Source organism: Chlamydotis macqueenii, chromosome 7, assembly GCF_036417535.1.
Source record: "Chlamydotis macqueenii isolate bChlMac1 chromosome 7, bChlMac1.mat, whole genome shotgun sequence".
In the NCBI taxonomy this organism is placed as follows: domain Eukaryota; kingdom Metazoa; phylum Chordata; class Aves; order Otidiformes; family Otididae; genus Chlamydotis; species Chlamydotis macqueenii.
The window spans coordinates 379,112-400,962 of NC_141562.1; the positions used below are offsets into that span (position 1 = coordinate 379,112).

The following is a 21,851-nucleotide window of genomic DNA, read 5'->3' on the forward strand; positions in this document are numbered from 1 at the left end:
TGATTTTTGTAAAATTATCTCATTTTTCTTAGACTCAAAATACTTAGATATTTAGCATAATCTCTGGGCCAACACCCAAGCTTAATGCCTCTTCGAATGAAAGTGGTTTGGTAGGTTGCCAAGGGTAAAAAAAAAGGGTAAAAAAAGGGTAAAAAGGGTACTGCACTGTCCAAGTGCAGTAAAAAAGCGAACTAGCAGAAACAGCAAAAAAAATTGAGACTGTGCTCTCTCTCCATCTCAGTATTTTCCTGCAATGCTTTTCCCTGCACCCTAAAAAGACAAGTGAATATGAAATCATGCTACCCACAGCTGATCCTCTGTTCTCCAGGAACAGAACTACAGAGCCAAAAGAAGCAACACGTCTTCCAGTATACAAGCCTGAGCATTCATGGAAATTAAGTCTCAGCAGTTCTGCCCAATGTACTTGCTGTGTATGTCGTTAATAAGTAGAGATCCAGCCTAAAACACCAGGCTGAGAAGAAATTTGGATTTGCCTCTAATTTGGCCAGCTGGCTGGGATCATTAACCAGTTACATTTTTAACTATGAAAGCTAATGAGAGAGTAATCATATCTCACAGTTCACAGCAGAGTCATTGTCTTTCGGAGCGAATGAGGGTTTAAGTTTCCCCTTCTTGTTGCTTCCTCTCCCTCAAACTGTGGCTGCCATGGAATTTTGAAGGCCTCACTGACTTTATATCCGTCCTCTAACAGCAACACTTGGGTATACATGTTTTGAGAGGAACTGTGCTTGAATCTCTTCAATGAGATAAAGACAAAAGCTGATCTTCCCCTTCCCTCCCACCACACCAACATTTCTTTTCAGAGCAAAGAAACAGCAACTGGATGACTAAGTAATGATAATGACTGCTGCTCAGTGCACTGCTGGGCTCTGATTAGATTCTTCTTGGCTTCTAACCAGATTTAAAATAAAAAAAAACATTGGCCATTTAGAGAGACAGGACTGGCCTATTAGCGTCAATACAGGGCTCAGTCATTGTCTCTATCCAGAAAGTCCAGACACTTCACGGTGGTGACCTGGAATGAAGTAAATAAAGACGTTACCCATCAGGCCATGAGCTGCTCCCACGACCCTTTGTGTCAAAAGTTCCTTAGCCCAAAAAACACAGCTCAACAGGCCCTGGGGAGCATCCACCTCTGGAGGTCCGGGGGTGTTGAAGTTTTTACACCCTATATTAACTGGCCTGTACTGAACAGGCAGGAGTTATGAATCTGAAAGCAGATTGGGAAGACATTAAGGAAAGCATTTGAAACACACTGTCCCTTCCAGCATCTCTGCCTCATCGACTCTCCATCTGTTCCCAGAAGTTCAACGGAAAAAATGAAAACTCCATCTTCCTGCTTTCCATAAACTCACTCTCGCTGTTAATGCTCTAGTTTCTGGCACCATGCTCCACCATTTAAACCTCTTTTACAGTCTTAAATGGGCAGAGCCAGTGTGAACCTGGTATGACCAGCTGACCGGAGCCAAAATTACATTCTGGGCAACATCTTCCTCTAGGAGACATCCTGCTCTGTCCCCATAGGAAGTAATCTGGCTATCAGTGAGAACAGCCACTCATCTATGTGATATACAAGCATGTCCCTGCATTCCCATGAGCCTCCATCCAAAGGAAAAGAGTCAGACTACAGAAAAGCAAGTATTTTCTCTCACATGAAAAAGTAACATAAAAAGAGCCATTTAGAACTCCACCAAACCTGGAATGAGGGCTAAAGAGTAAGCCATTTCCTCCAGACTCCTATATGGGCTATCCAGGCCTTGGTACTCAATGCTATGCACTCCTTGAAGCACAGATGTGGCACACCTTGATGTCACCTGACAGCCAGCAGGACTGAGCAGGCATCGAGGAGAAAGAAAGACAGAAAGACAGACAGACAGAAAGAAAGACAGAAAGAAAGACAGACAGACAGAAAGAAAGACAGACAGACAGAAAGAAAGACAGAAAGAAAGACAGAAAGAAAGACAGAAAGAAAGACAGAAAGAAAGACAGAAAGAAAGACAGAAAGAAAGACAGAAAGAAAGACAGAAAGGAGATGTCATCGCTTAGTTGATGACATAGGTCAACCACAGTGCAAGCATGAAGGACTGCGAGTCCCAGGCATGTCTCTGAGAATCAAGGCTTCTCAGAGATGCTCTTTTTCCAGATCAATGCCTGTCAGCACACTGCATCTTTCTGAATGGAAAAAAAATCAAGTACCGGGTTCCCTTCCCTCTAAAGTAGCCAAACTGATGGCAGGGAGCTTCCCTCCCTTTTGCAGCGAAAGCACTGGATCACATTCAAGTCTGGTGTAAAATGGTCCAGCTCTAAAAGAGATCACGTCATTGTGCCCGTTCAACAACAGGGTCTGTGTGATTTTACTTATAAGACAGCAGGAGGAGAGTGACAAACTTGGCTTGATACATCCCAAAAGCTTCTCCAGCTTCCTCTCCAACAGCCTGGACTTTCATTCCTCAGAGGACTAGTTCATGAAAGACACAGCGCAGTCAGGCTGACAAGAGCCTCTGCATGTTCAGCAGGCAAGAGACTGATGCAGTCGTACTGGAAGGGCTCCGTATTACCGAAAGAGAGAGATATAAGCAATCCTCAAGAATCACAGTGTCAGTACAGATGTGACAGATGGAGGCAAAAATCAGGTCCAGTGTTATACAGGAAAGGAGTCGAGATGATCACATAGAGCTGAAATTTAAGCACTCATGTAAAGGAAAGGAAAGTGAAGAGACAGGAGAGACTACTCCCCTGATGCTTTCAGTCTTTTTAGAAACAAAGAAAGAAGTAGCCCAAAAGAGTTGTATTTGCTATTTCTGGGATACCAGTGATGCAGTCTTCTGTAATTGCTGCTTTGACCTTTGCCTTCCTGATCACAAACAGGCTCCATATCAGAGTCATTCTAAGGTGAAAAATGGTCTCAAGAGCTTGACATGTGACCCTCAGCCTTGATCATCTCCAAGAGTTATGTTTCAATGGAGAGCTCTGAAAGACTGAGGCACTTTTGTCTCAGGCATATAATAATATTAAGCTTTATCTCAGAACTGTCAAGTCTCTTTCAACCCAGGACTTAATCTTAGACCAAACAGTACCAAAGACCCCGCATCATCTCCTCTAAATCTAGCCCAGCAGCCCCTTGGGGATCTGACCTTATCTTACGTCCTCATCTCCCTAATTCCCCTCAAACCCTAATCCCAGCTGAACAGCTCCCATCTACGCTAAACCTACATCAAGTCAAGTCACACATCCTGACACCCACTCAAACCTAACTCAATAGGTCTCTTACAGATGAGGCAATGAATCCAGCTCACTACTGCTGTAACCCAAACCTATTCTCTAATTCAATGCCTGGTAGCCCCAGAACAAATCTAACGCTTGCAGACAAGCACCAGTGCTAAACTTTGATTTGTAGCTAATTTAAGGCTAATTGCTAAGCTTTGGTCCTTACCCTAAATCCTAACCCTCACTCCAATTCCAAAATCCCACTACCTCCATATGTACCTGATCTAGACTGAGGCACAAAATATTTACTGGCACCAGCATCGAAATAAACAGAAAAGAATGTCACAAATGCAGATAATAAACAAGGAACACATCTGATTGTGGAAAAGGTGAATTTAATCCTTACTGGGACTACTATGTTTTATCTAATGCATCCATGATTCACCACGAAATAGCACTAGGAGCTTGATCCTCTTTCAAGACCTGGAGCTTTTGACTGGCTCACCTATGAAAAAAACAGTGGTGCTCTTGTCAACATATAGTTTTCTGCTGCACAACCCAAGTAGGGGAAAATAAAACTTCCTTCACTACATATGATAGAGCTTGGTGCAACTTTGGTGCCCCAAGTTAGGATGAGGCCTCCCAGTGACATGCTCCTTCCTCTCTCCTTCAGAGTACTCACACCAGTCAGCCGGCTAAACTCTTCAAGCCCAGCTGAGAAGGACAAGATCCTCTGACAGTGACTTCCACTCTGGCTTCTCTTCACATGTAACTGCTATGTAACAGCACATACCTACAAAAATCAAAGGGGAAGAAAATACTATTAGTGCCACCAGTCCTGCTGTCCCACACAATTAACAAGAGAGATAATTACAAAGAGTAATCAGCCATTCACAGAAACTATATTAATTTCAGATGAAGCAATTCCCTCTGCTTACTATCCATGAAGCATAGTTAGCATAAACAGCAGGCTGACCAGATCCACATCCAGCATCACATATGTGAGAACCGGTATTTCAGGCTCTCTCCAGGGAAGGCTGAAACCACATCCGTTTTCCTGCCTTTCTGCTAGAGATCCCCCTGCAAGCAGCAGACAACTGAACAGCACAAATACTCACGCCTCTCTACAACCTACAGTGTGTTTACTAATGTAAACCACTGCTGATTTCAGCCTAATGTAATATACTGGTTTGGAAAATGCAGAAAAAGAGAAGTAAATACACATCTTACACCGCTACCCCTGATGCATAAATAGGCTTATCTGATACAGAGCCGAGGCTGGGAGCTAGGGGTAACAACAGCCACGAGACGTCCTCTCTGCCACCAGGAATAAAAACCCTCAGAAGAAAGTGCAGGTAGCAGACACACACTAAGGAACACACATCAGACTGTCTTTGGACAAATTCCTTGATTAAAGTATAGAGCTAAACCGACAGCCACAAAGGCAGAATTTGCAGAAGGAAATGTATTTTTTTTTGCATGCACTGACAGTTACTAAATGTAACTATTTAACTTCAGTCCAATATTAAATCTAAATGGTCAGATTTGACATTGATTTGATAGATGGCTGGCAGCTTTATTGTTTCACTCAATAGCACTAACAGCAGCCTAGCTTTAGTGAGACGTCTTTACAGTTTTATTTATAAGGTAAGTATTGACACCACTCAACTTTAATCATGTCATTTATCAGGCTGAACTAGTCAGCCAGTCACCCTAAGCTTCTTTCCATATTGAGTGGAGAGATGGGTTCCTCCAGAGGGCAATCCAGCTGCTCTCTATATTGCCTTCTTCATACTTCATTCTGTATTCACCAGCTTTAGAAAGAACTTGAGGAGATCAACTAGTGAAGTTACATGCCTATGCTGGATGACTGAACAAATCCTCATGCGTGTTTTCTTCAACCTCCAAGGGGAGTGGAGTCACATTTCTTTCAACAAGTAATGTAAGACCAGAACCTCTAAGGGCCTGGTACAATCAGCCTGTCAGCCAACAAGGCTCACTGCTTGACAGTGCAGGTGGTGCGTAAACATGACACAGAGAAAACAGAAGGTGATGCTCAGAGGTGACAACTCTCAGGAAGTATCAGGGACCTTGTCTGGGAGCCATCTCAGAACATGCTCACAGATGTCCAATAATACAATGTTTTTACAAGCCTCAAGACCTCTTTCAAGACCCACTACTATCCTAAGCAATGAGCCTGGAAGAACCAGGCTAGTTTTTCAATAAAAATAGAATAGTCCTAGGAAAACATATGTTGAAACAAGTTAGAGTTTTCTGTTCAGGATAGTCTAGTAGCTTCTTCATCTCTAACAAGTAGAAAGGGATCAATGAAAGGACACAAGTTTGAAAGGCTTACTGCTAGTACTGGGTAGACAGTTTCTTATGAAATTGTCCACAGCACACACCATGAGAGAGTTAATATACCAGTAGCAAGGTCAAGCCCTGGTTTTGCTGCAACTCAAGAATGCCCTGCTGGCACTAACTACAGTTTGCTTACTTTCCCAACCTGCCCTGTCCTTGTGAGTTGGCAAAAGGCTGAAGCTGGCCAGAGTCCCAGCTACCAAAAGCTGCCCAAAGCAGAAAACTTGTTACTCATCACAAGGACTAAGAGTTAGGTTGAGAGGGGGAGGAGAGAGTAAATGACACAAAAAGCAACTGATAGAAACTCCTCTGGTGCCGAGAGTTGTTACAGCAAAGGCTCTAACCTGGCACGTAGCCACGGAGCACAGCAAGACATTGCAATACGGATGCAGGTCATGGCCGGTCTGTGTCCCAGTCTAGAAGAGACAGCTCAACATCTGAGCTTTCCCCTTGAAATATGGTCCTTCCAGGAGCTAATGCAGGGCACAAGAAGCTATTCTTGGTGAAAAATCCATGCAGGATTCACAGAAGTTGTCTGACGCTTTGTTGTTTATCACTTTGGACAAACTTTACACCCTCTGTTGTTAGTAACAAAACTTCTCTTCCTGTCCATGGCAGCAAAATTAGGGCAGCTGGTAGCGTCAGAAACAAAGGAAATCGCCAAAAAGTTTTCAGCATTTTTAAATTTTCATTTTGTTAGTCTTCCACTGTATTCTCATTTTATCTGCTGTTAGGAGTTTCATTTCCCCTGTAACAGAAAATTCTGCTGAAAGAGTTTCCACTGAACAATGCAAAAGGTACTTGGACTCTTCCAGCACAAGCAGCCAGCACACCAGGCCCCCAACGGTGGCTGAACCGCTCAGCCAGCTACGGAAAGCAGCATACAACCGGACCAGGGCTCCCATCTGGCAACTTTGATGCAGAATGTAATATGCGAGTGCTGCAATCAAGCAAACTGAGGAGAAAACAAAATAAACACCACAAAACAAAACAAACCAAAAAAACCCCACCACGCTGCTGGTAAAGAGGTTTCCTGTGAGATTTTGTTTTATTTTTATGGTTTTGGAGGGTTTTTTGTTTGGTTATGGTTTGGGGTTTTTTTTTTGTTTGTTTGTTTGTTTGTTTTTTTTAACAGGGATTTTCCCAGGTCTAAACACTCCTCACCTTCAAAGTATTCAGATCCTCAGTCAAATAAATTACTGTAGCTTAAGCAAACTGCAGCTTGCATAGTTTTGATGTATCAAGCTACAGCTTCAGTCTCTCCTGGCACCCAAAGCTGATGTTAAAGGGCTCTTCAGGGTGATATGGGAAGGGAATAGCATGAACAAGACAGGGATAAGCCTGAAGTACAAAAAGTACTACGGCCCACATTTTTATGAGTGTTTTTGGAGGCCACTCTTCATGATGAGGGCTGATACTGTGGCTGTCAATACTACTGTAGCGCAGAATCAAGCTATCCAGTTCCTTTCCCTCTTCTCAGATCAACAGCCAGTAAACTGACACTTTTTAAAAGGGATGGACACAGGCCACGCTCACTCAAATTGCATCCCCATGGAGAAGCAATCCTGCCACAAGCAAAGAAGAGATGAGAAAAGGGAGAACATTCCTTGTTGCAGACATTGGCCAAGCACAATCCAGCAAGACAAATCTACACGTACACTTGTGAGTGCTAGCAACAGCACCTAGTCACAACTAACCCAGTGTAGACATGGATATCAGCTCAGCACGCTGCTATTCTTGCATTAATTTCCACACTTCACAGCTTGATCTCACACAAAACCAAGCACACAGCACAGCTTCCAGTACCCCATGGGCAGCAATGGAAAACACTGTCCAAGTGATCTCACACCTGAACACAACGGGAGGGCGGCAGACACACACACAGCCTCCAGCTCAAGAACTGGAGGTGCTGAGCAAAAGAAACATAGGAGTTTCTCATTGTTTTCAAGGTAAAAAGAGAAAGGGGCTGACTCTGCTTGACTTCATCATGTTGTTTGTAGAGCGCCCTGTGCTTTGGGCACTGAGCTGCAAAATCAAAGCAAGAACAATGGCAATGAAAACATAACCAAATACATTAGCATGGGGCCAGCTTTGCAATGGAAAAGCAAAGGGTTGTAAAGAAGAAAAAAAAACCTAGAAACAATACTCAGATCTAAAGGTCACTTAGAAAACAACAATTTCAAGCAGCTCTGTAAGATGAGCAGGATAAAAACATTATTATTTTGCCATTGTCCACATAAGAAAAGGCAGCCCCTTTTCCAAGGGGTTTAAATGGACAAGACAGATAAAGAGGAAACAAACACATGGATGAGAAGTGATGTGCACTGATCGTGTAACACCAGGATCAGTACCAGGAGCAAACTGTGGTTCCTGCTTTCCTAGCACAATGCTCTTTTCACCGGACTATACTGCCTTTAAGGCTGGAAATCTACACCCATCTACACCCACCCGTTTCCAGTGAAAACTGCTTGTCACCATCCCACCTGCTGGAGGTTATCACTCCCCGCAGTGCTTGTAGCAGAAGTGTCCATGTGAGCACTCTGTGACCCACAGAAAGCAGAATCCACCAAGTTAAAATGAACAACCAGTGAAGATGAATTAAGCTGATCTATTTTCTCAATGCTGATCAGACAGTGCTCACATGCGCTCTTCAGCTGGCAAAGCTATGAGTGAAATTACAACCATCAGTATCAGTACAGCAACAAGCAGCTGTGCAGAAGGGAGGACAAGTGTCCCTGTCTCCAACCTGAGCAACTGTCTGATAAGTTGATGCTTGTCCTTGGTCTCAGATATGGTTATGATCTTCCACTCTAGAAGTCATAAGACTTGTGGTTCAGATAGGAAGAGCTGTCAATGGATCTTTAAAAAACTTCTTATCTACGCTACTTCATCTTGTGAGTTTTAGCCCAGTGAATATCAAATACAACAAAAATGCCATTCTCAGCTACTGCAGCAGAGATCAGATTCTGGTAATATTTTTGCTAATTACAATTAATAACAATAATGAGAATCAGCTTTTTATTGATAAGCCATCTCTAATGTTATTGGCTTTTGGATAGTTTATTAGATTTTACTAAACAAACTGTTCCTATGCAATCTGTATAGACTGCTTAGGGACTGATGGCCAGCGTTCAGTCGGTGTCTATGGACTGGAATGACTCACAGTATATTGCTTTGGGCCAACAGGAAGAGTGAGGACAATAGTGGTACTGTTACTAATCCACTCCTGGCCAAATCCTGCAAAAGCATGTGATTCCCAGTGAAGTCAACAGAAGAGGCACACGTACATTCCAGGATAGATCTTGATCTCTAAAAACTGTTTTAGATTTTCTTCAGTATAAAAAAAGACCTCTTGTAACTGACAGAGCTTTCATCTTAGCGAGCTTACGTAAACCAGTGGCTTTCCTCACTCACTGCTCAACAAACATGACCCATATAGTATGTGATCTCCAAATGCAAATTCCTTACATGGACTACTTGGGTTCAACTCTGTTGAGAAAACACTGTCAGCACATAACAAATTAGCTCAAGTTGCCTTCTCAGAAGCAGCAACTCTTGGCTGCTGCTGAAATTCCTCACTCAGGTTCATTCAGCCCGTGTCCGAAAGTCTGCTTCTACCTGCCCAAATGAGTCAGCAAAATCCATTTCACCTCTTCAACACAGTGCAGGCAACATAACGCTTCACAGCATAGCCAGTGTGCCCTGTCTGGCAGCAGTGCCCGTCCGGTGCAAAGCATCCCTTTCTCGGGTGCGTCTGTCTTTCAGGTTAGGCATACCAGCAGGCAGCATACCAGCAGTGCTTTGAGGAGAAAAACTGCTCAGAAGCAGCTAATATATACCAGTAAGGCATAAAGTAACGCAGCCTTCACAAAAAAAAAAAAAAAAACAAACAAACCCACATAGGCATGCAGGAAGCTGGACAGAATAGTTGCTGGCAACCCTCAGTCTAACACAGTTTAAGAACACACCTGCACACAAAAGGAGAAGAGAAGGGGAAATCTACATAGCAAGTATCCTGGTTTCTCAGTTCTTCTGCATGTCCAGCTCAAAGCTGAAGACAGGAATAAACATACACTGCAAAATCAAGAAACTAAGTCATGGTACATCTTCGTGACAATCACAGAGAACCAAGCTTGTAGATCAACACTGATCCACTCTCAGATTTGGTCCTTAAGATGCAATTTCAGCAATGTGTAGTTGCTTACCCCTACAATCCACTGGTTACCTCCTGAAAGGAGGGAAGAAGGAAAAAAAAATATTAAAAAAACACCAAAAAATGTGTCACCAACATGTAGAGGGTGAACAGAAAGAACAACACTGCAGCAACACCAGAGCTTAGGGCATATTCTCACTTTGTCATCATTTTCCATCAGCTAATATTGTCAGCTCTGCAGAGGTGAGATATGACTTACCCCAGAGTAATACCATCCAGATACAGAGGTTACTCTCAACTGACCCCAACCTAAGTGAGATTAGAGTCAGCTCCTCCTCTTCCCACCTCTTTCATCACCCCTATATTTAACCGCAGATTAACTCATTTCCTCTTTCCACATGTGAGATTAAAGTGCACCGAGTGCCGCCAGCTCAAGCAGAGTCTCGCTGCATCCTCATGTAAATCACCACTCAGTACATGTATTAAAGCACGTCAAGGAGGAGAATGAGTCACACTCTTCATATTCACAAAACTAAACACTTGTTTCTCAAGATGTAAAACTGGTAGGCAGCCCAGGCCCCAAAATAGTAAGAGATACCTCCAATTCTAATCTTCCCCTGCCTGTTACATAAATCTTAAAGACATAAGAAGTGTCACTATTTACCAACGTGTTTTAATTAAATGTGGGTCAGCGACCAAGGCAAAGGGTCAAACACACAGTGACTTGGCCTCCGGGCACTGCATTGATTACATTTGTCTAGGAGGAAACAATAGGCCCTCATTCCAGGGAGAGGGGGAAAATAATGCAAGAAAATCTCATCAAGGTCATGCTTACCATGCTTGGTCCAAAAAGGCTGAAAACTATAAAGCTGCCTAGAAAAAAGAAACCGCAGCAGGGATGGAGAAGAGAAAGAGCAGGCAATGAATGACTTCCCCACCCTGCCCAATATCACTCGTGAAGGGCTTTGTACCAAGGATGAAAACACTGCAGTCCAATCATGGCTCTCCACCCACCACGATTCAGAGATGCACGCAGACTCACAGTAAGGAGGAGAGCGGTACTCTACACCCGGGGGTGTACAGTGTGGGGGGCAGCCAGAGCTCCGGGGGGTGCAGGGATCCCCCCTCTTGCTGGGTCGCAGCACTGCTGCACTCCGACCACAGCCAGAGCCCATGCCCAGTACTCCCATGCAGGGCAGGTGCCTTTTCCTCTTGCATCCTCCCTTTGTGTCTCAAGAACCCTGTGCCAGGAAAGATAGTATTTTATTTCTACCTGACCTCTCTGCAAATCACTTGAAGCTCTAAGGTATAAGATCTTTATCACAGCTTGAGGCAAACATTAAGTGGCTGTAAATAAAGCTGGGACTTTAAATGCAGCCACATGAGTTAACTCCACGGTGAATATAATTTTTCACAGCTAACAACTATGGTAATGAATTTCACCTCAATGAACACGGAAAGGGTGAAGCATGCAAAATTCAGAACAGGAGCAAGCTTCTTGCCTTAGATTTTGTATCAATAATCCTTTAAAGGACAAGCACTTATTTTCCTCATCTCCCTAATGGTAAAATTTCTTTTGTTCTAACACTTCAAGGGATGAGGCCCCCTTAATTTTCAGCAGCTGAAATAACAAGCCTCAGTATATCTGCCAAGAATAATAGAAAATCAATGTGGACAGTGAGCAGGGAAACATGCAGAAGAGCCACTGGCATCTGCTTCAGCAGAACAGCTGGAATAAGGTGTCAGTTCCCCTTACTGTATCCTCCAACTGCACTGCCTGGCAAAGGAGGCTACTAAGGGAAAGAAAATGCTTACGACAAGCTTATGACATATCTCAAAAGCAATCACTGTATCTCCATTATACAAGAGACTCTGGAACGACAAACAGATGGAAATGAGAAAAGGAACAGTGGAATGGCATAAAGAGGGTTCGGCTGTAGATTGCAGGAGCAATGGGGCACGTCAGGCAAGTGTACCGCTGCCAGAGCAGAATCTGTCTGATCTAACACAGTGTCCTGGTTTTGGCAGGGATGGAGTTGATTTTTCCTCTCAGTAGCTGGTATGTTTTGGATTTTGTGTGTGAAGAATGTTCATAAACACCCTGATGATACCAGTTGTTGTGAATGAGACCAAGGACACCGTCCTGCTTTCCAAGTCTCGCTAATTTGCAGATGCAGGAAGCTGGGAGAAAGACAGACAGCATAATTGATCCAAACTGGCCAAAGAGAGTATTCCATGCCATAAACGTCATGCTCAGTATATAAGTGGGGGCAGGCGAGGGTGGGTATCTGCCTTCCTGGCATCCATCCTTCCTGCTTGTTTTTGCTGGCATCGTTCCCCCTACCTTGCTGGCTCCCTTTTGCTCCTTTGCTTGCTGCTCGGTTTTGTTTCCGTGATCGCTGCTCGGGACGGGCTGTATCGGTCATTGGGACATCGGGTGGTGAGAAAACACATATTGTTCACTTTGTATATTTTTAATATCCTTATATTCTGTTATTATTGTAGTTTTCCCTTTTATTTTAGTAAATTGTCTTCATCTCAACCCACAAGTTCTCCTTCCTTCCCAATTCTCTCCCCCATCCCCCTGGGGAGGGGGAGAGTGAGCGAGAAACTGTGTGGTGATTTGGGCTAAACCATCACACGCAGAGACTGCATTGCCTGCGAATGAAATCACAGCATGCTGGACAAAGACAGGCACAACTGTTATGCTGCCATGCATATACCAAAAGAGAGACTATCATACACCAAAACAGAGAGAACAAGGGGTAAAGTGGCTGAGTTCTCCTATGAAGAGAAAGATCTACTCTGCAGAGATCAATAACCACTAAGGTGGTAGCGATTCTCTTGCAGCTCAGGCATTCCCAGAGGGTTACAAATAGGCTGCAATGATTTGCAAACATCTTCCATTGATTTAAGGGTAGATGTTGGGCTGAAGGTGTCCTGAAATATATTTTCTGGCAGTATGAGGTCACTGGGTAAAATTTACGGCAAACTTAGGACACATCTAAAAATCAATAGCAGGCTTCCAGTGATTTGTGAAACTGTGAAATGCTGAACAGATGGAAATGAGAAAAGGAACGGTGCACTGCATGGGGTCACTATAAGCTCACAGAAAAGCTGACACAGACATATTGTCCATGAGTTGTGTGACTGATATGAAATGCCCCTCTGCTTGCTCTGTACGTTGTGATGAAACTGCAAGCGTGTCTCACAGAAGCAAGTCACACTGCTTGCTTCTATCCTTGCCTGTTCACGTGCTTACACACACCCCTCTACATTTGCATATGTGCTTATTTTATTTTTCCACTGAGACTTTATAAATTGAGCTATTTTTCTCTTTGTTGCTCTTCTAATTCAGAAATTAGACTCAGACCCCCAAAAACATGATCTATTCTTTGCAAAACGAAGGGCAAATGCTGAGGCTCTCCATTAGGACTACAGCAAAAGAAAAATGCTTCCTGTTCTAAAGAACAAATTAACGTTTCATATTTATTTAAACCTCATGTTGTTTTGATGTCTTTATACATAACGGAAGACAACAAAATTTATTGTAATGAAAAAAATTCTCATGCGATTCCCTGCCAACTCTGTATCTTGTGCTTGAACAGTGCAAGTGACACATAGCTGGCAAAGTTACATCAGGTATGATCACGTCCTTAAAATGAATGAAAACATCTCACTAAGAAACACCTCCTGCTCAGACAGCCTTTCTCGTAGTCCAAAACTGATTAAACAGCAGCTCTCTGAGGATTAATGTTTGGGCCAGAGCACGCCGAGTTACAGCTACTACATGCTGCAGGGCGTTCCTCTGGGATGCTGAAGAGGGGAATACAGGATGCAGTTTCAAGGCTGCTATGGTTGCTGTTGGACTATGCACTCTGCCTACGGTAGTAGGGCCCCACAAACATGATTTAAGATAAATCCTGCTCATCTCAAGCAATAGGAAGGGAATAATGGAAGGAGCAGCCCTGGACCAGGTATATGGAAGCTGTCAAAGTCCTGCGACCACATCGTTACCCAGGCTAGGATTCATAATGCTCTAGGCAACAGCCACAGAAGAATCAGGCAGACTCTTGGAGCAGCCGCCCAGAAAATCTGACTCGCTAACCAATGCCTAATTAAATAATACCGAGGAACCTTAAAAGATGAGACAACTGAATCAAATCAACGATTAAGAGACTAAAAATTACAAACATACATTTAGGTTACAAGGAAAGATTAGAGGAATATTTAGCTGGAAAATATACAAGGAAAGAAGAAAAGCTGATTGATTTCAGGCTGCAAGTGAAGCAATGAATGAATAAATATGAAGCAAGACTGGAACGTGCTGATTTATCTTGCTCCATGGTATAAAAAGGCAGTAAATGTGACAGATATTCTTTTATAAAAATAATTTTTAAAAGGTGGCATAAAATCAGCCTGAGGAATTTATTATCACAGGGCAAGGAGGGAATACTGTAGGGAAATAGCTTTACTGGCTTTCAAAAAGGATTAGACAATTACGTTAACATAAATAATACCTACAGCTGGGATAGCTACATGAAGAATTACAAGGATAATCAGCCAAAGGCATCCCTCTCTTCCATTTGCAGCTCTGCACTTGTGCCTTCAGGCAGGGTCTGCCCTTTCTAAGTCATTGTTGGAATTAAAAAGGCTGTAAAATTCCTACTTGGCCCTTACATGGTCTTGTGTGTGTCGAGCGCTCAAGCCCATGGGGGAGCGCTGGTTCAGGTTCTCCTCAGAAGTTCTGGGTTGTGCCAATGTCAGTGAGCAAGCCTACAGTTTTGCCTGGTACGATAACTGGTATTTCTGCTCCTCTAACAAGCTGGAAAGCTAATGAGCACAGCAGTTAAGTTGCTTACTTTAGCTCAAGAGTCCTTCTCCCTCTAAAGTCTGCCCCAGCTGTGACTCAGTCTGCTCCTACGAATGAAGATAAGTACCAAAAAACTCCATCTTTGGTCTTTATACTCAGACCACCATGAAATGCACAAACTTTGACAGAGATTAATTTCTCATGAAGCTGGTTTAAAAGCCACCCTGTCTTCAACAAAGCCCTGATGATAAAATACCAGATTTTTAACATCCACTGTTCCAGTAACTGAAATAGTTCCAAAGTGTTGCTCCAAAAATACTGAAGTCTTCTCACACAGCTCTAGTTAAATAATAACATTCAGTCTTTAACCAAAAGTCTCCTGGGGGATTCTCAAAGCTTGAACCCATCCAGAATTGCCCACAATCATTTATGGAGCTACTCTAAATCACATAAAATCTCCTCATCAGTTAAGAATGGGCACAGCACAAAGTGCCACCTCTCCATTTCATAGACTCTTGGGCACTGCACATCTAACATGGTGTTGTCAGCTCTTGCAATGTGTGATGTTTTCAGAAAGCCTCGCCTGTTGGAAACAGAAGACTGTATGTGAATCTCAGCTTTCATCTAAAATAAATGAAAAGCCAACCTCCAAAATAAAAACAGGGAGTTACTGACACTCACAGTGAAGGGAAAAACTTGAAGAACAAGAAAGGATCAGAACCAGAAGCCAAATGGAAGTCATTCTAATGTGACAAACAAACGCTTCTTATGATTCTTTAAGTGAAATCGCTTAATAGGGGGCTAGGGGGGAGGCATGAAACCACATGCTGATTCAAGAACATTTGAAGCAGCAATACCATGAACGTACAACACATGACTTCACACCATCCTCTGGGCACTCTCTCTTGGGAAACACAGACCCTATTCTAATGCAAAGGCCTACAATATCAAAGGACAACGGAGGGGAGAGTCATAAAATAAGAAGCTGAAATGTCACCAAGTATTTAGACAATAATTCTGCTTGGCAGCATTTCTCAGGAGCCACTGTCTCCTTTTGATTACTGCACAAGGGCTCTGGGTGCTGAGGGCAGGATGATGCTGGGCTCAGCTGAGGATCCCCCAGCAGACCTCAGTCACTTCTGCTTGTGCACAGAGATCTGGAGCAGCAAACACCTTGGACTGCGGCTACATCCTACCACGCGTCAGGCGTCACTAGAAAGAGCCAAACCTGAATAAAATTAGAGGTTTTCTTCAGTCTCTCAGCACTGAAGACTAATGTGTTCAGTAATCAAGAGAGGGAAGAGCTGAATCTCGCAGAGGACACTGCTTTCCCATCTGTCTTCTATTAACGTACTTGACAGGAAGTCCTGTCCTCTTTCCCTGATGCAGTGCGACACGTTTCGGTCAGCCATGACTTGAAAAATATGAGAATGGGGTGTCAAGCTCAGCAAAAGGAAAGTGTAAGAGTCAAAGCACTAGCTCTCCTTGGGTCCAGCTCCTTTCACAGTTTACTCTGCAGCAGGCGTGAAATAGAATTTGATACTGCCTTGCGGGAGGGTTCCCCTCCTCTGAAGCCAGGCGACACTGAAGAGTTGCAAGTCAAACATGGACTGAAAGCAGAAGACCCAGCCACGCCAGTTCTTGTGCATTGACTGCAATTCCCATGTTAGCTAAGTTTTTCTGCAAAGTTTGAGCTGCTGTAGCTCGTGCAGTAACCAGGAATCTTAGGTTTCAACTGAAAAAAAAAAAAAAACAAAAAAAAAACCCAAACCAAAAACCCAGTGTTCTGGGAAGGCCTGCTCAGCACAACGCAGGGCTAGACAGAGATGTGTGAGCAAGCCCTGAACTAGCTGCTACTTAGCTGTCAGCAGTGCTCCCGGGCATGAGGCAGGCTGCTCCAGGTCCCCACATCAGATCAATTAAATGTTCATGTGGGTATTTCTACTGTAAATAGACACAAGGCCTATGCAGTGTTTACTTCTCACATTCCTAAAGACTGACTTCCCTTTAGAGACCCTCTGAAGGCCCACGCTGCCAGCATCACCCTCCAGGGCCGTAACTACCTGCACTTTCTGCAAAAGCGAGCACTGTACTTCCACTGCAGAACAGCTGTAACGGCTCCATCACCTTGCAGAGTAGATGTAGCCATCCTTAAAGGGCAATTTCTTTTTTTCTTTTGTTTGCTTGCCTTTTAGTTTTGGTTGTGTTTTTTTTTTTTTTAAATTAAAGAACCACATGAATATTTAAAAGCCTCAGTCGTCTTTGAGGTTACAGAAAATAAGCTTGAAAAATATATCAAAGGCTCAGATGCAAACAAAAATCAAAATGGCATAGAAAGATCCTGGTACTATTTAAAATCCGAGTGCCTCGTAGCAGATTAACCACAACCACCTTGTTAATGCATTGAAAGTTCTTCTGTTCATTGGGATTCTATCAAAATGCAGAGGTAGATATATTTCACAGCTAAATATCCCATGGGATGTGAGATACAATGGTCATCCCGTTAAGAAAAGAGCACAATTCCTCAGGTTGTGCAGAACATCTCAGAATTTCTCCTTCTACAGGAAGAGCACTAACAACATCATCAATGCTTCCTCCTCCTGCACCGGTACACAGGGCCTTCACATTTTAGAGGTGTCACTCGGGATGGTGAAAGGGTAGTATAAAAGCATGACCTATGTATCTTTGTATCTACCCTAAGAGGTCACTCGCCAGAATAGATGTTATCCATGAACCTGAATAAGTGGACTTTTCTTGTGTTTCCTGTGAGATATTATTATTCGTATCTGAACCAGTCAAGCTCCTCTTAGAATCATAGAATCACAGAATGGTTAGAGTTGGAAGGGACCTTCAAAGGCCATCTAGTCCAACCCCCCTGCAAGAAGCAGGGACGTCCCCCACTAGATCAGGTTGCTCAGAGCCTCATCCAGCCTGGCCTTGAATGTTTCCAGGGATGGGGCATCCACCACCTCTCTGGGCAACCTGTTCCAGTGCTCTAGAACCCTCACTGTAAAATTTTTTTCCTAATATCTAATCTAAATCTACCTCCCTCTATTTTAAAACCATTACCCCTCGTCCTATCACAACAGGCCCTACTGAACCGCCTCTCCCCATCTTTCTTGTAGGCCTCCTTGACGTACTGGAAGACTCTTGTTGACAGTTTTGCACAAAATGCAAGCCATGAAGTCAAATTGCTTTTCAAATTCTGTAAGCATACTAAACTTTCAGAACTAATCCTATAAACTAGATTCTCTGGGCTTTCAGAGCTTCCCTAATATGGTCATCAAATATCTGAGGGATGAGGACACCTCACAAATACTCAAATAAACTATAAACTCTTTAGACTTATCATTAAAAAAGAAGTCAGAGACAAAAGATATGGCAGACTACAAGTTCGTGCCAAGAGACAACTAAGCCTTGTGCTTGACAAGAGCAGCAAAGATGTCTAGGCTAGTACATGCAGAACAGTCAAATATGGTTGCAGAATTTCAAAAGGGAGTAAGGATACTGTTGTAAGGCTAAGATAAAATTATCCTGTACTCTTGCGATCTGTAAAATTGTTCTGAGGTGACACTGCTCCATTTTTCCATTTTTAAAAACAAGGAAAAGTATTAAAATCTGAGAGAAGTACATGAGTAATTTCACTGGTATTAGACACTCAGATCAAACTCAATTTGTTTCTTATTCAGTGCTACATAAAATTCTAGCTACTCTTACTTATAGCTTTGCAAATGTTTATACATTTAATCAAAGTCAAAATTTTCAACTTGAGACAGTGCTGCCATTTATGAGACCACATCTTGATTAGATGAACTCTCTATTAGCCCTGCACCAGATCTTGTGCAGAGCCTCTTCCCCTTCAGACCTAAGGACTAAAATTTATACCTAAAGAACTTCAACTTCATGGAACTTCACAGGCTAGACCAAATCAGTGCTATGGAGAAACAAGCATACTAATAGAAAGAGAATAAACTCTCCTCATTCCTTTCACCCATCCATCATCTATCACACCTGCACTTTTTTTAACAAAGGTGAGGAATTTAGTAGACACTCCCCATATAAGCAGTTTGCTTGCCCTACCCAGGGGGCTGCTAAGCAGAGCCCAGCTGTGCATTCAGAAGCAGAGAACACTTTGGCTCAAACAGATAACTTCCTCCGGATGGTAAAGGCTAGGAAGACCTTTTGAATGTGACTTCACAGTAAAAGTGACCCATGTTTCAGAAGACCAAGAACTCAGCTGCTTTATTTTTGGCTATAATATGATAAGAAACATTTTTCCCATCCATCCATTCAGATAATAAAGGGCTTGGCTTTATTATACACAGCTGGGCTAGCTATAATAAGGCTGGGCCAAAACATTTTCAACAAGTTGTTCAAATATTATTAGTTTTGTCCTAAAAAGAGCAAGGTACTTGTCTTGGGGTTTACTGACTAAACAGATGTTCAAATACTAACAAAGACATGCAACATCCATTAACTAAGCTGCCAAGATCCCGAGAACTTCCATTGCATTGTGGTCCTGTTCTCAGCAAGCGTAAGCCAGCATTGTTCCACCACATTTCCCTCTAATCAGAGCAAACAGAGCTACTCCTGGCATGACAGGACTGGAATGAGTTAGGAAGATATCTCCATTCCAAAGATCAATATCAAGAAGCACAAAGCATTACAAACTCAGTTCTTTGTTTCTTGACTGCTAAAATCTGCAAGGCTTGTACGCAGTGAAGGTGACTGCTTAAATGTTATACAGTCATTTGTAACTCGTGCTCATAGCCAACATATTTTACTCCTGTAACATGTTCAAACCTCAGATGGAGAACTTTTTTATTCTAAAATCTCCATAGCTCATACATGGTATAGAAGTTCCCAGCTGTGTTACATGCCAAGAGAAGCTGAATGAACTTCCACAATAATTATTAGGGTTTTTTTCCTCATTTCCCACATTTTATTGAACCAGACACTTCTTGTGTTTTTTAAAGTAGAGCTCAACAGAATAGTCTAGGAAGGCTCTTCAACAGTTAGAAGTATGCACTACTGAGACCATCAAGGCACACCCACGCCATGGGGGTAACTACATGAACAGTCTCTGTTGAGCCTTAGCTTCACCCCAAAGTCACCTCCATACTGGAAGAATTCCACAGCCAGGCCCACAGCTTTCCACAGCCCTCTGAGCCAGCAAGTAGCACACCTCTTTATCTTGTTGATGATATAGTGATGATAAACCTTTTATGTTCAGGAGGTGAACCTGCATATTCTATGGCAAAACACTCATTGATTTTCAAGGCATTCTCATCACAGTTGATAAGAAGCCTAACACGAGCCTACAATACGCACTTGAAGCCCAGAAAGCCAACCGCATCCTGGGCTGCATCAAAAGAAGCGTGGTGACGGTAGGTGATTCTGCCCCTCTACTCCACGCTCATCAGACCCCACCTGGAGTACTGTGTCCAGCTGTGGAGCTCCCAACATAAGAAGGACGTGGACCTGTTGGAGAGAGTCCAGAGGAGGGCCACGAAGATGATCAGAGGGCTGGAGCACCTCTCCTATGAAGACAGGCTGAGAGAGTTGGGGCTGTTCAGCCTGGAGAAGAGAAGGCTTTGGGGAGACCTTATAGCAGCCTTCCTGTACCTAAAAGGGCGCCTACAAGAAATCTAGGGAGGGACTTTTGACAAGGGCAGGTAGTGACAGCACAAGGGGCAATGGCTTTAAACTGAAAGAGCGTAGATTTAGACTAGATATAAGTAAGAAATTATTTACTGTGAAGGTGGTGAGGCACTGGAACAGATTGCCCGGAAAAGTTGTGGATGCCCCATGCCTGAAAGTGTTCAAGGCCGGGTTGGACAGGACTTCTAGCAACCTGGTTTAGTGGAAGATGTCCCTGCCCAGGGCAGAGGGGTTGGAACTAGATGATCTATAAGGTCTCTTCCAACCCAAAACCACATGATTTTAATGAAAGTGAATTCTTGAGCCCTATGTCAAAAGCAATAAAGCAGCAGCTCTGTTTAACAGGAGTAAGATCAGGACCCTTGAAAAAAGAGGGAGCTGAAGAAGGGAAAGCAGATCTGCTGAGGTACTGATATGAAGTATGATCCATGACTGACTTCACCAAGGTTATGTCAGTGCACTTACATCCATGCACTGGGATTCTGCTGTTTCTTTTTAGAGAATAAAGGAGGTAGAGTGATCTCTGTCCAGAAGGTGCAGTTTTTCCATACCTTACATTCACAATTCGGCACGCATTTCTGTCAGTGTACCAGTGATATGTTCTTCACATGGGCTTGACCTGACTTCTTGTACAAATTAATCCTCTCTTGCTTTGCTAACAGAAAATTGTCATGAACTAACAAGGAAAAAGGAATGCTGCATGTGCTCTGTGAGGGCATGGGTGACTGAACATATTTTAAAGCAGTTTAGATAACTTGCTCTCAGATATGTAATCTCAATTGTACAGAATGACATATTCCATACAAGACTGACTGATTCACTGAGGTCACTGGTATATGTGTTTCCTGGAAGGAGACAGAATTCTGCAATGCAAATGAATTCTACTCTAGGAACTTCTGTGAACCAAATTTGGACATATACTGGCCCGTTTCATGCTCCTTGTCATTTGCATAATTCATAGGAAAACATTCGGGAAGCCTAATCCAAGATAAGTAAAAGGACAAATTCTAGTCTACAGCTTTCCAAAGTCAAAAGTCCATATACAGAAGATGACACAACAGATTTGATACTGGTAACTGAACAGCATCTGCAGTTAATTAGCTTGCAGGGTTTGAGATGTTTCCTATGATAGCTTTAAGGAAACAAACAAGACCTGAAGAGATGACATTTTATCTTCATGCATAACTAAATTGTATCACAAATCAGAGACCTCTCCATCAGCAGAAAAGCAGCACTGGCCCTAACCACATCAGGAAGTTCCAATAGCACTCTGCACTCAACGGAACACTTGAGGAGCTTTTCTGAAACAGGAGCCTAAACTCACTTTCATGTTTTATCAAATCTCATTGTTCCACTGTGCCACACACAGAACTGTCCTAGGGGTTCAATCCAGAGGTAGGTCTATCACCACCACAAGCTGACCTCAGGTAGGTGGGAGACAAAGTAACTCCTTGGGGGTTCACAGCTTTTCCAATCTCCATTTGCCACTCAAAGCTCTGCACTTTCCTAGCCCCAGGGTTCCACCTTAGCACTGACTGAGTAGGATGTATTTCACATCTTTGCTGAAGTAAATCACACAAACGCTTTGCATATTTGGCAAGTAATATCCTCCCCCAATCTCTTCTATAACTAGAT

General features: G+C 43.1%; 1 protein-coding gene across 3 annotated transcripts in view; it reads right to left on the minus strand.

Moving 5' to 3' along the window:
• SORBS1 (sorbin and SH3 domain containing 1) overlaps window positions 1–21,851 on the minus strand; it is a 173,592-nt gene that overhangs the window by 84,255 nt on the left and 67,486 nt on the right. For 2 of the 3 annotated variants that reach the window (XM_086752672.1, XM_086752673.1), the window contains exon 3: window positions 3,911–4,021. The exons of the other annotated variant lie outside the window; for it this stretch is intronic. The gene's annotated coding sequence lies outside the window, so the exon portion shown is untranslated. The remainder of the gene's footprint in view (window positions 1–3,910; window positions 4,022–21,851) is intronic. 3 annotated transcript variants of the gene reach the window in all.